The sequence below is a fragment of the Nelumbo lutea genome, chromosome 1 (genome assembly GCF_056320005.1).
Source record: "Nelumbo lutea isolate HS-2025 chromosome 1, American lotus-T2T, whole genome shotgun sequence".
NCBI classification, from domain to species: Eukaryota; Viridiplantae; Streptophyta; class Magnoliopsida; order Proteales; family Nelumbonaceae; genus Nelumbo; species Nelumbo lutea.
The window spans coordinates 199,860,522-199,875,162 of record NC_142684.1 but is presented as its reverse complement, the minus strand read 5'-3'; the positions used below and the strand labels follow the sequence as shown (position 1 = coordinate 199,875,162).

At 37.1% G+C, this 14,641-nt stretch overlaps 1 non-coding gene and 2 pseudogenes across 2 annotated transcripts; all 3 read left to right on the top strand.

The window, feature by feature from the left end:
- Nucleotides 1-4,574: 4,574 nt before the first annotated feature.
- On the top strand, nucleotides 4,575-5,937 carry LOC148880318 (auxin-responsive protein SAUR36 pseudogene; annotated as a pseudogene).
- A 3,831-nt stretch (nucleotides 5,938-9,768) lies between these two features.
- On the top strand, nucleotides 9,769-11,851 carry LOC148880316 (putative glucan endo-1,3-beta-glucosidase A6; annotated as a pseudogene). Its single transcript, XR_016104520.1, has 2 exons — nucleotides 9,769-9,948; nucleotides 10,030-11,851. The product of XR_016104520.1 is annotated as a putative glucan endo-1,3-beta-glucosidase A6 (transcript).
- On the top strand, nucleotides 11,567-11,640 carry TRNAI-AAU (transfer RNA isoleucine (anticodon AAU)). Its single transcript has one exon. It is a non-coding gene; the product is annotated as a tRNA-Ile (tRNA).
- Nucleotides 11,852-14,641: the final 2,790 nt, after the last annotated feature.

The following is a 14,641-nucleotide window of genomic DNA, read 5'->3' as shown; positions in this document are numbered from 1 at the left end:
TTGTCAAAATGAACAAGGGCGTTCACTTACCAAAGGCAAAAGTCTCATCTCATCTATTTTTTCATTTGAATGTTTAAAACATGGAAGGAAATCGGAACCTGAATGATTGAAATAAAACTGATATCATCGTGGTGCTAAGTAGGTTGGTGGTTGTGGCTGTTGAAACTAAAGTTCATATTTCTTAAACTTTCTACTTGATGATTGGAATAATTTAATGACTCTTCTCTTGATCTGACGGCCAGAATTGCTGTTGCGCTTTGAAATTTGGAAATTGTTTCAGGGGATGGTGTAAGTGTTGGCCAATTTGGAAATTTGGCCCCCACCTCACTCATCTTCTAGAAACTGTGTTAAATAATTCATTAGAAATGAAGGTTCAGGAAGGAACCGAAGAATGATAGAAATATGCAGAGATTATATAAGCTGATGAAAGAAAATAGAATAACAAATCAATATAATCATAGAAGAGTTATCTATTTACCGAAAAAGAAAACAAAAAAGAAAGCATACGAACAAGTATGCATACAGTATATGTATATATACTTATTTATTATTAAAAGAAGTATAGACCATCCTCTTCTATATATCCATTGATCCAAAAGGAGAAGCGTGTCGTTACTTCTGTTCTGTGAAGTCTATTTGTTCACACTTGTGTTTGTTTATTAAATGATAGTGCCACAATTTACTGTTTGAAAACAAAAAAGGATGTCGTACGTTGCTTTGATATCCCATAAGGTCCATATTTATTATCCCGTTTTTTATTTATTTGATATAGTATACTGTTTGTTTGGATAGACTAAGACTAGCTTAACCCGTGTTCACATTTGGAGATTAGAACAGACCAATCAGTTGTCTTATCTATTCTGAGAGGGTTTAAATTTATTTCTATCAACTCTTACGTGAGAATCGATTTAAATTTAGCAAAACTTTGATAAAAAACAAAAAATAGAGTATTGTGTTTCTTCAGCTTCATTCTTAATGACAATTGGCCTATTTAGAGGATTCGCATCATTGCATTACAAAGCAATATTGCTTTGCTTCATGTTCATGTGTAGAGAATCCAACGTTGGACTTCCATGGAGGTTAATTTTGATTATTCGTTTGAAATTAACAATGGATCAAGATGATACAAGTGTGGCCACGGCCCATGGGCTCTCTCTATCACTACTAATGGACAATATGTGTAGGGGACCCTAATGAAATTTTGGGGGTTTTTAAATTTATTTTTAAACTAGTGCCTCATCTTCTAAATACTAATTAAATAATTTCCGGCCGGGAAGGATATGATTATATGAACTAAATAATTTCAGTTTGCTTTTTCTTTTGTATTGTGTCAATTCTTGTAACAGAAAGGGTCAACCCCAGTACAATTGAACGTACTGCCCATCCTATGATCCTAACACTAACAAACAAACACTGATTAATATTATAAATGCAGAGAGAGAGAGGGAGGCCTGAACGTCTTGATTCTAGTCTTCAACTGCCACATACAAGAGAGACCAATCAGTTGTCCTGCTATATATAGATAGATAGATGATCACATTTACGTTCTACATGCTTCTTCCAACATCACATTTACCAATTAGGGCATGGCCCCTAATTAAGCTTATCGTAGTCATTGTTCATTGACGCCAGAAACGTTCCCAATTTAATAGTATTGAATTTTTGTGATGCCAGTGAAAAAGATTAAAAGTTGAGCATGCACATGCAAGAGGATAGACGATTATATAGCGTGCGGCGAGAGAAAAATAAATAATAGGTTAAAATTTGTGTATGGTGATGTGGACATGAAGCTAAGTCCAGCATCAACATTATATAATAATAATAATAATAATAATAATAAAAATAAGTCGATAACAGTTGAGTAGTGTGCAGCAAGTAGGGGTGGCCACAAGCCAAGCCTTTCATAAACTATTCAAGCTCGGCTCGGTTCGGTTTAAATCGAGTTTCAAGTCAAATTCAAGTCCAATATATAGGTTGGTTTGCTAATCGAGCTGAGCTCGAGTGTAGTGAAACTGATATATTATGTATAATAATAAATATTTTTTTTGTCTGAAAAATAAAAAATGATTTTATACATTTATTTTTATTTTTCAAAAAAACTTGACTTATAATCGAGTCGAATCAAACTTGAACATACGAATTATGAATCAAGTCGAATATAAGCTCAAATCTCTAATTCAAATCAAACTCGAATAACCAAATATACAACTTGACTCGACTCGAATCCACCTCTAGCAGCAAGCACAACTCTACTCGAGAAGATAAAAGCTACTGCTAGTGGTATGGATCCATTCGTCGATTTTGTTGGATGTATAAAGCGTAGGGACTAGGGAGCAGTGGGCAAGGCATTTTAATTCATGGACAATGTGCTTCCACATCTTTTGGGTATATAAACGGTTCATTTGTCATTCACCGACTACTTTGTTTGCCCTCACTCATCATTTATCAGTTGGCTTGGACTTTGGTTCATCAATTAATTTCACATTTGCAGAGACGCCTTGGATTCCCTCATTATCCTCCTTGGTAATATCATTCCCACTTGCCACTGACAAGCCTTTTTTTATGTCCTTCAAAACGGAATTTTCCCTTGTTAATTACCTTAATTACCCCTATTACTCTTGTCAATATCCTTTCTCCTTAATATTTATTTATAATTTAATTTGTTTTCACATCAACGATTAACCTAACATTTACATTAATTAATTTTAAATTAATAATACAGTCTCATTCCCATAACCTCTGCCCTCACCAGTCACACCACCCATGGGCCATGGAGGAAATGCTATTTGCCACCTAGGTTTACAAGTCTTCAAATCTTTTTCCTACACGTATCGTTTTGGTTTTGGAATTGATGCCGGTGAAGGTGGACTTACCAGCTCTAGACTGGAGCAGTTAATAAACATGGGAGCGTCCTTATTCAAAGCACGTTCATGGAAATGCGCTACTAGACTATCCAGTCTCCAGTTCTCCACTCTACCTCTTCTTCAAATTTCAAAAATCAAAAGGGAATGGAACGCCAGCCACTTTCAAATCTGGAAACTTGGGTACACCTACATGTCGTTATTGGGCCACGTGGCAAAAGTGGAACCCTAAACATTTATCGTTTATTCATTTATAAGTAATACGTTTATCCTGTTCGTCAAGACTGCGGCGTCTAGCATTAGCACCCCCCCCCCCCCCCCCACACCAAAAGTCCCCCCACGTTTTTCATCAGCAAGCAACAATGGTGGTTGGTAAACGTACGACTTTGTACGAACTATTTGACCTTTTGCTTCAGCTGGGGATCAGTCTAGCAGCAACCGATCTCTACCTTTGGCGTTTTGCCTTTGGTCAGCCGAACAGATAGAGATATTCATATTATTGGACCAACATAACCATCTATAAATGATCGATCTACCCTACAGATCAACAATATATATATATATGCACCAATTCAAAACATGTTAAATCGGCTTTATAATTATTTGGACTGCCGAAAACTTTTAAATCGGCTTGCTTCTGATGATAAGCGGTGTCTGGTATGTAGACAATCGTATATATGGTCTAGAAAATCGGGAGAAAAGTTGATTCCGCCATAAATTTTCAAATTTTATTATTTATTTTTATTTAACCCATTTTAAGCAACACATAAAATGATAAAATAAGAGAAAAACATGAAAAAAAAAAAGATTCTAGAGAAGTAACTTTCATAGAATCAAGGTAAAAATTACAATCTAATTAAAACTAATAAATCAAATGAGAATCACCTTGAAATACCCAACACCATCGTAGTATATCAATCTGCTGTAGGTTTTTCTTTTTTTCGAAACGCTAGATCAACGTTTCTAGCGTGAGGTTTTTATTTTTTCTTCAGGCGTTTTTAGTTTGTGATATCTGAGTTAAGAAAATTCAGCAGGGGCGATCAGGACCAATGGACCATCCAACCGTCGCGTTAAAGGCAAAATAAGTTATCTAGACAAAAGGACAGTGACGAGTCAATTTATTAAATAAATGAACATTTGGTTGGGATCATCTGAATTCTGATCGTGATCGGTCGCGTCGGGCAGGGTGGTAAATGGACAATCCGGGCTGAGCTCCTGATGTGCGCCACGTATATACTGGATAGATAACTCGCGGTTAGTTGGAGGTATGGTCTAGCTAGTCAATAAGATAGATTTAGAAATTAGAATGCTCTATTCAAGTTCAAGTACTCATCCCAATCCCAGATTCCCAGTAATCTGACGCTTGCGGGACCTCAGACGAAATGACACTCATATAGAAAAAACTTCCCCTCCTTTAAACGGTGGACAATATAGCCACGTGGCTCAGTTTGAGAGATTCTTCAACCTCTTCATGATGTCGATTAAAATAGTATTAATTCAACGGCTGGGATAATCCAAAAGTAGAGGAAAACCATCTTAACAGCGATGTATACGTGGCTAAATCTGTACATGTCTTATAAATTATTAGATGGGAGTGTGAACGGTTTAGGATTAGGAGTAGGAGGTTCAGGATATTGTTTGTTGTGTCTATCCTTTGCCCACTTCGAAGGTGAAGAAGGGACAGACCAATTCCAATTTCATTGATTATCATCTTTAAATAATAGGGCAGGAGGGGAGACGCGCGAGGCCCGCGAAGGATCCCAACCCTCAAAGCATTCATTGTCTGTCTGACGGTTGACCCTTTCTCCTCTAGAATAAAAAGTCCATTCTCCATTTTCGATCTCTCCACTCTCCAGCCGACCAACCATCAAAGCTTCATCGCTCTCCCTCTCCTCGTTTTTCTAATTCTAATTCGTCGCTCATGGTTTTGACTGGTTCGGCATCTATAAAAAAAGCTCTGTAATCCTCTTTCGGAGGAACCTTATTCTTCTGTTCCAATCGAAGAATCTCGCCGTACCACCGCAACCGCTATCTCCTCCACCTCTACAAGCCCCATAAAATTGGAGGTTAAAAGCAAGTGAACGCCAGCGAAGGAATTCCCAGAGAGAAGAAGAGGAGGAGAAAGCCGCAGAAGCCACGGTCGATTCCTTATAAGTAATTGATTGTTGAAGATTTGAATGAAACTTTCCTTCTCTAACACACTTCATTCTTCCTACCATGTCAAATATCCCCACTTCTCTCTCTGAAGTCTGTCTCACTCTCTTCCGTCTAACCATGTCGATCGCAGACCCATGGCCTTTCTCCTAAACAAAGCCAATTACAACAATATCCGTAGATAGTCTACCTCCCATTCTCTCTCGCTGTCTGTCTCATCCTTCTCTTCACTCACTGCACACATTATGAGGAAGACGAGAGGTTTCAAGTTGGGCCGCAAACTGGTTAAGGTGTTTAGATGGGTAGCCAGGCCGAATCGAAAGCCAGCTGGCTACAGCCGATTGGAGTTGGATCCTCCGAGCTGCAAAAGCAAGGCCATATCCAAAATTTGCGACTGGGGTAATTGCCTGAAGCGAGGGGCGAAGGGACTCTGCTCTTCCAACAAGTCATCAGCCTCCGGCTACAGTCGCTGTGATCGGGAGGCATTGGAAGATAAAGCGATGCAAGTGCCGAAAGGACACATGGCGGTATACGTGGGTCAGAAAGACGACGGTCTTCATCGGTTCTTGGTGCCGGTTATCTACTTCAATCACCCCTTATTCGCAGACTTGTTGAGGGAGGCCGAGGAGGAGTATGGGTTCCACCACCCAGGTGGGATTACGATACCATGCCGGATAACTGAGTTCGAGAGCGTACAAACGAAGATCGCCGCCGGCGTGAAACCGACGTGGAAACGTCGCTTGTGAATTGTCACCGATTACAGTGTTGATGATGATGATGAAAAGTGAAAACCATGATTAAAGATAAATGATTAGATATACCCCTTTTTTTTCCATTTCTTTTGTTTCAATTTTTGTTAATACTGGGTGTAATGGAGGATTTAGTTGTGAAATCAAAAGGATGTGCCTGTTCACTTTTCCTATATTTTTGTGGTTGAATTGAATGGGGAAGACTTTCGTCATTGTGTTCGTCACAAAGGCGTACGTCGTTATCAGGGATTGGCTTTGGTAGGCTTTCTACTACACGGAGCGCCCAGGCCCCCGCCAAAGACCAACGCTTAAGGGTCGACATCGACTATCTGATGGCCGATTACTTAACACGGCAAGAGATTACCAAATTATATATATATATATAATATATATATATATATCAGAAAGTTTTTCTTTTTTGAATAATTTATTTTTTAAACAATAAATGAGATGTATTTTATCAATAACTTAAATAATCTCTTCTCCTAAAATTTATTCTAAACTATTTTCTCCACTTTCTTAGAATTATCTCTAACTTTTATTTATAATTATCTCTAATTTCTATTTATCCTCTCCCCTACTTTTTATTTATATCTATCTAAAGAAAGTCTGGACTAAAAAATTTAAGAATTATTTAAATATTATAATAAAATTATATAATAACTTTAAAATATTTATTAAAAATGCAAAAAATAATTTTATATTTTTACAAAATATATCACGAAATTATGTACTAACTGATGAATTTATTTTTGGTCATGTATCAATCTTTTGGCTAAGTACCTCGTCATTTGGTCTACTTCCAAGTGGCCAATGACTCAGAGGCCGAAGTAGAGAACTTTTGTTGGATGAGGACCTGAATGTCGAGCTGACTAGGTCGAGCTGCCTGTGAGGCGCCGGAATGACCAGGTGCAGGGTTGCTTGTGAGGTGCCGAGCTGACTAGGTGTAGGGTTGCTTGTGAGGTGCCGAGTTGCCTAGCTGCCAAGTTGCTTGTGAGGTGCTGGGCTGGATTGATGAGCTTCGTTGCTCTTTAGAGATCTACAAGGAACCAAATGTCAGAGGACCTGGGGTGGCTAAACCGGCGAGGTTGCTCCAATGCTTAAGTCAGTACTCTCATAGTAGACTGCGAGCTAAAAATCACAAAGTATGAGAGCTAGAATTTCCCTACTTGCTTACTTTTTTTTACTCACCCCCTTGCCATTGGGGTTGGTGCCTTTATATAGGCATTGTTTGGCGTGGGCTTCATACTCCATATTTGAGATTTTTGTGAGGTCATCTAAGTGGTTCGAGATTCCTAGAGGTAACCACCATGCACGTTGACCACCGTTCGGATCGTTCGGCATGTAGGCCAACTTCAAAGGATCGTGGGAGTGTTTGGATATGCATGCCGAATTCGTCGGCAAGCACGTCTTGCAAGTCACCAGGTCAGCGCATGTGCTAGGTCGCCGGGTCGCGCCTGTGCCGAGCTACTAGGTCGCGCTAGGGCCAGGCCGCCAGGTGGGACATCATCAACTTGGTTAAGGCAAGTTGTTGCCAAAGTGGTTCCGGGTGTCACCTAGTTGTTTCGAGGTGCCATGTGTCGCAATATCATTGGAGGGCCAAATCCACCCTCATCATACAATTTAAATTATGTTTTTCCGGATGATCAATTTAAATACATTTCAAATACTTAATAATATGCAATAGCTTTAAATAAATAAAATTCAAATAACAAAGATTTTAAATATATTATAGATTATTTAAATATTTAAATAACCAAATATTTATCATAACTATATTTTAAATAACAAAATTATCTAATAAATAATTTTATATTTTTACAAAATATATCATGAAATTGTGTACTAGCAATTTAAATTATGTTTTTCTGAATCATCAATTTAAATATTTTTCAAACATTTAATAATATGTAATAGCTTTAAATAAATGAAACTCAAATAACAAAAATTTTGAATATTTTATAGATTATTTAAATATTTAAATAACTAGATTTTAAATCGTTAAAATAATGAAATTATGTAATAAATAAATAAAAAATCTTTAAATTAGAAAAATAATTATAACATAATATTGAAATTAATAATGAAATTATGTAATAATAGTATAATTTATGATTTTATGGATAATTAAATTTCATAAATAACTAATATTTTAAAATTTAAATATTTTACATATTATTTAAGTATTTAAATAACAAAATATTTAACGTAACTAGATTTTAAATAGTTAAAATGAAGAAATTATGTAATAAATTTAAAAAAATTCTGAAAAGTAGAAAAATAATTATAACATGATATTGAAAATAATAATAATTTGATATTTTTACATAATATTGTGAATAACTAATTTTACTTATATCAAGTAATAATTTGAGAAAATAAATTTCAATAAAAATAATATTTATTAATAATAATTTTAAAATCTTAATGTACACTAAAATTAATATTTATTGTATTTCGGTCATTATTTATTGTTTTTGTGATAATGCATTTTCAATGATTATGTATAAATTTATTTTGGTCATTAATAATTTTAAACTACTATTAGTGAAGTTTTTAAATTTAATTTATTGTACTTTTGTTATAACTCATTTATTAATATTTATTAGAGATTAAAGTATTACTTGAGATTATACTATTTATTGACTAAGTTAATATATTTTTAGTACTTATTGTATTTTTGTAATTATTATATTTTTTTCATTATCAATATATTTTTAATAATTGTGTATTTTTGCTATAAATTTTCAATAATTATTGGAGATTAAACTATTGTTGTTTATTAGAGATGAGATTACTAATTTAGTTGAAATTATGAGTGTTCATGAGTTGGTTCAGTTAAGTAGTAGGCTATTTGTCCAACTAAATTGACCTCGTCAGGTTGGGGAGTTGGTCAGCTAAGACCGATTGACTTTTTCGTGAAAAATCGACCCATTCGAGTCGTATCGGTTTGGGTCAATTTTTTGGTTTGGTCAGTTGGTTCAAAAGATTTAAACTTAAAATTTGACTTATGATATAAAACATTTTAGACTCAGAAATATGAGAAATTTCTGACTTTTCCCTATTAAAATTTATATTTAAAATATAAAATATTAATATATATCCATGGTTAGGTTATTAGATTTTGGTTGGTTTACAAATGATTAAAGTGAAATTGATTCAATTTAATCGAATTGGAAAATTTTTGAACCAAAGCCGACCTAAAATACTAGAATCAAGTTGGTCGGTTTCATCAGTTTGATGAATAAATCTAATTGAAATTAATTATTGTTATTTTTGTATTATAAAAAAATTATTAAAAGTAGTATATAAAATATGAATAATTATTAATTATTTAAAAAATTAAAAAATATAACGCAATCGTATACTCTTATGTGATTCTATTAGGGTCATTTACTAAAACGCATCTTATAGTTTTACATATTTAATTAAACATACCTCATAATTTTTATTTTATTAGAACATCCCATATATTTTACAACTTATTTACTTAATCAACCATTCATTAAAGAGTGCTTGTTTTGCCATTAGGCCCATGATTTTTTATTCCAAAAAGACCATTAACATTTTTTTTTGTACAAAAAACAAAATTAACCAAATATTTTAGTAAATGACCCTTTCCATTATTTAGATTTCGCTTAATAAATCCCATACATCACATAAGTCCCCGCTAATATAAAGATTAAGAAACGTGGAGTGCTGAAAATGGATAGTGGACGACCTTATCTAGTTTCAAATCAGAGAGGGTACTGATTGGAAATCGACGTCTTGCGTGTTGTATATACAAAAATAAAAAGGATAAAAAACCTTCCCTAAAATATTTGGCAATCATAAAAATCTTCCATATAGTTTGATTTTAATAAAAATCTCTCCGTTATTTAAAAAAAATGACAGAAACCTCCCTTCCGTCAATAATCTTGACGGAAAGCGTTAAACAAATGATAGTTTTTTTCAAAATACCTACTTTACCCTTTTTACGACTTGATGTGTATCTAATCCTCGAACATTATTCATCATCTTCGACTGCTTCGTTGGGTGTTGCCCTTCTTCCACGGACGTAAATCTGTTGCACCCGCAGGCTCAACCTCAGCCTCAGTCTCAGTCACAAGTCTTCATCGATGTATGGTTCTCACTCCTGTCAGACGGAATTCCAATGAACTGCAAAATTTGGACGATGGACACTAGTAAGTTTCTGATGAAACTAGAACACAGGTTTTGTTTCTTTATGCTTCCTCTCTAACCCCTTTTCGTTTTTCTTTTAACAGATGCAGAGATTTCGAGGAAGATGGGCGTCAACTGTGGTCAGCTGGGCAACAACCTCCCTTCACCGTCTCAATCCATTGTTCTCATCAAATCACTGAAAGTAGGTCGCGTCAAACATGCAAACCCAGATATTCTGAAGGCCCTCGAAAGGACCAACATCCAAGTATCAATCATGGTTCCCAATCAATTAATCTCCAACATTTCTTCAAGCCAATCCCTCGCAAACGAATGGGTTCGAAATAATGTCGTTCCTTTCTACCCCAAAACCTTGATTTATTACTTCCTTGTCGGAAATGAAATCTTCAGCTTCTCCTCCGACCAAGATCGACAAACATGGTACGATCTCGTCCAAGCAATGCGCCGACTCAAGTATTCCCTCAAAATCCACAACATCAGAAACATCAAAATTGGGACTACAACTGCCATGGATGTCCTTCAATCGTCCTTCCCACCGTCGAACGGAATGTTTCGGTCCGATATCTCCATACCGGTGATGAAGCATCTGTTACAGTTCTTGAATCGAACCAAATCCTATTTCTTCCTCGACGCCTACCCTGACTTCCCCTGATTCGGCGATCCAACGAACATTAATCTCGACTATGCGCTTTTCAAAGGGAAACAAACCTACACCGACCCACGAAGCGGCTTAACCTACACCAACCTCCTTGACCAGATGCTCAACTCGGTTATCTTCGCCATGACCAAACTTGGGTTCCCGAATGTTCGGCTGGTAATCGCCGAAACAGGGTGGCCCAATGCCAGAGACGTCGACCAAATCGGAGCGAACACCTTCAATGCAGCTACATATAACCGAAATCTAATCCGGAGAATGACGTCCAAACTAGCAATCGGAACTCCTGCCCGTCCAAATGTAGTAATACCGACATTCATTTTCGCGTTGTACAACGAGAACCAGAAGGGTGGACCGGGAACTGAACGGCATTGGGGATTGCTAAATCCGGACGGAACCTCGGTTTATGAAGTCGATTTGACTGAAAAACGGCCAAAATTCGACTAATAGAACATGGCTTCGAGTTTCGACCAGTGGGAAAAGGATCCATCGTTCTCCGCCGTAAAGGAAGTTCAACGCGCGTCTCAATGAAGCGGCAAGTGTAGCTAGCTGCTACGGGCTCGAGCAAGGGATCGTTCCTGGATGCTAACAGCATGAACCTTGCCGTCACCATTGAATAAATGGTGACCGGCGACGGGCTCAAACAAGGGATCGGCGTGAACCATCCAAGGTTTCGGTTTCGTCGAGAGAGGGTGCCTTTCGCTGCAGGAAGGGTAAAACAGGTATTTGAAAGAGTAAAATAGGTATTTGAAAAGATTGGATCATGGTTTTAACGTTTTCCGTCATGATTATCGACGGAAGGGAGGTTTTCGTCAAATTTTCTAAAAGTAACGAAGAGGTTTTTGTATTTTACCCAAATAAAAATGGAAACTGCTATACGGTGGATACTCATAAATAAACTTACGAAATGTGCAAAATGCAATAGGGTAAGATATTAGTTTAGGTATTGACAAGTGAAAATATTAAATGGCCTATTAGCTCAGTTGATTAGAGCGTCGTGCTAATAACGCGAAGGTCGCAGGTTGGAGACCTGCATGGGCCAGGCGTATGGAGATAATTCTTATACTGAGCCTTTTCCCTTGTCGTTGATTTTTATCCCTCTCAATTTATTACGTCTTCTTCTCTGTCTCTATCATGTTCTCTCTCTCACAAGTCACAACAAGTTTCCTCGACGTTGCTTGATGATTTGTGCTTGGTAGGCGGGGTTGCTTAATTTGAATCATTCATTTAAACAAGAGATATGACGTCTGTGATATTTATCCATATTTTCATTTTCTTTTTCTTTTTTGGTATATTGGTAATTTGGTACATCCATTTTCAGGTACAAAGAAAAAAGAGTAACAGACAGATACTTCAAAATTAATCAAGAGTGAACAACGGCCACTTGAATTGCACACACATCTTATTCATCCTTTTCTCCTACAAATGCCTGTGCTGTCATTATATTTCATATTCGAAATCATAAAGGAGGAGATGGTTGCGTGCCTTCTCATTCAATGAAAGACGATATTATGGTGGTATAACTCTAATTACTTTTGTATCTTTTCCCCTCCTAATCAGAATTAGCTGAACTTGATGGCTGTATCAACTATAACGGAAACGAACGGTGTCTATACCCCACCCCACAATTCACATACACTCAATCTCCTGCAGAGGTTGGTGGGGGAATGGAGAAGTGGCCAGTGGGGATCGAATAGATGATCACCCCCAAATCCCAATTTATATATATCCATAAAAGAAAATTGATATTAGCAACACCTAAGCCAGTTGTTACAAGAGTAGCGATCCCAGTTCGCAGTTAGGAATTAATACTTGGGCTGCAGAGTGTTGAATAGTCGCGGGTCGCGGCCCACCCATTTGGACTGTTTCTCTAAGCACCCTTATGTTTTAGAAGTTTAGAAAGTAAAAAATCTATGCTGCCAGTCACAGTCAGACATAATATCGCAACGGTTTTGACCAATCAAAACCCTCCTGTTTCTGGTTCTGTTCTATTGCCAATTGGTGGTGGTTGTCACTTTTAATTTATGACCTCCAGACGCGGTTCATTGGTTACAAGTTTTTTCTGGTATCAGTATCATAATCGAACCTACCTGTTCAGTCGGTTCTCTGTTGAGTTGAGGCGAACAACGAAAAGTAGTCAATATGTCAGTAATGATAATGTGATGCACGTCTCACATGTACTGGTGAGGGTGTGTTATTGGACTTGAACAAGTGCTAAGATGGGAAGCAACCGTGGTTGGACTGGACGAGGATGATCATCAGATGAAAAGTGGGTCCCAGAAAGATCGGTGGCGTGAACGTCCTGGAAACCAAATGATTTCTTTGTTGATTGTGGTGGTGGAGGTGGTGTTTGATCAATTGATCTTCACACCCCCAATACGCAATAACTAATTAGCTAGCCAATACCCAAATAGTTTTGGCAGTGGTGTTAGAGTTAAGACACAGAGTGCGTGACCGGAGAGACGGAGAGAAACAGAAAGAGCCATTTCAAACTCTGTCTGGTCTCTGGTTAGGTCACGACACAACACAGTGATCTGCTGCACTTGTTGCTACAATCCTATTCAGATCGATAGAAAACGCATGAATAGAGAGAGATTATTAGCGAAAAAGTTGTCCCGTGATGTTTATTTGTGGGCATTCTTTTAGGAAACAGCAGCAGCAATGAGGCCCACTAACGCCTGAGTCCTGACCTAGCTCAATGTCTGATGAGCACTGTTGTTGAGTCACCAGGAGGAATAATGATACATTGTGAAACCCATCCCCATGGCTTCGGTTATTGAGTTGGGTATCCAATCCAACTAGGGAATATGTCCTCCCAAGGAGGTCCACTTTCAGTCAAAACTAAAGCCGTAAACAACCCAAGTACAACCAACCGTACAAGGATTGGGTTATTTAGTTACAGCCTTACAGGCCAGACTGGCCCATTTAACAAGCCCATAAACGAGCTGCTGGATTACCTAATTTACTCTCTCTCTCTCTCCTATTCTTGGATGGCTAATTCCCCAATGGGGCATTGTTATTTATTTGTTCAGTCACTGTCGCGCATGGAAAATCTGTTCCTTAGGATTCCTTAGGCCTTAGCAATGCTTATGTTAATGTCACCTATTGACTGTTTCTCTTAGCGCGCGTACGTATGCATTAAAATCAAGTTTCAAATGCCTTTAATGAAGGGAATATGATTGTCTGGGCCCATCTCCTAAAGATAGACCTGACCCAAATATTCCACTCATGGGATTCCTCTCATTCCCTATTACACAGGCTTCATTTATCAACAATCAATTCTATACCATATTTTTAAGCAAATACAAAGTGCTTGTATTATTTTTGGATAGGGTTACATGTATTTTGGATCATCTGCCAACACACGGCCCTAACAATGTCCCAACAAACCATTGCAGCGATATATTGGGAACATCTTCCCATGATTAACAACGGAGGTTTTCCCAATCTATGATTGTAGTGACTTGTTGGGACAGAATTGGGAGCATTTTATTATGGCAGATCCCTACCCAGTAGTTATATGTGTGTATGGATGTGTTTGTAAAAGTTATAAAAATATCTTTTTCCAGTTTTGGGTGTTATATGTGTGTGTATGTGTTTTAATTTATAATAAATTATTATGTATTATGCAAAAATTGAGTCTTGAAACTTTTTCTTTTGGTTAATCTATATATGATGGATCTCAGTCTCATGGTGAGATGTGCGGTGTTAGATGAAGTTGATAGGGGTTGGAATTAGACTTATTCATGGGCCAGGTATGGGCCTGCGGGCTTAACCTCGGGCCAAAAAGCCCGGCTTACAATAAATTCGACCCGGGCTCGGGATTTGCCAAAATAGCCCGGCCCGACCTATAATTAAACCTAAAAACCCTAGTCGAATACCCCTCTTTTTTTTCACCTCTTTCCCTTCTTTTTCCACCCAAACCCTTCTTCTCCACATCCTCTTTCTCTTTTTTATATTCTTTTTTTAATGTAAATAAATTCTGATTTATATTGATTATTGAATTCAGAATTTATATTCTTTTTTAATGTAAATAAATTCTG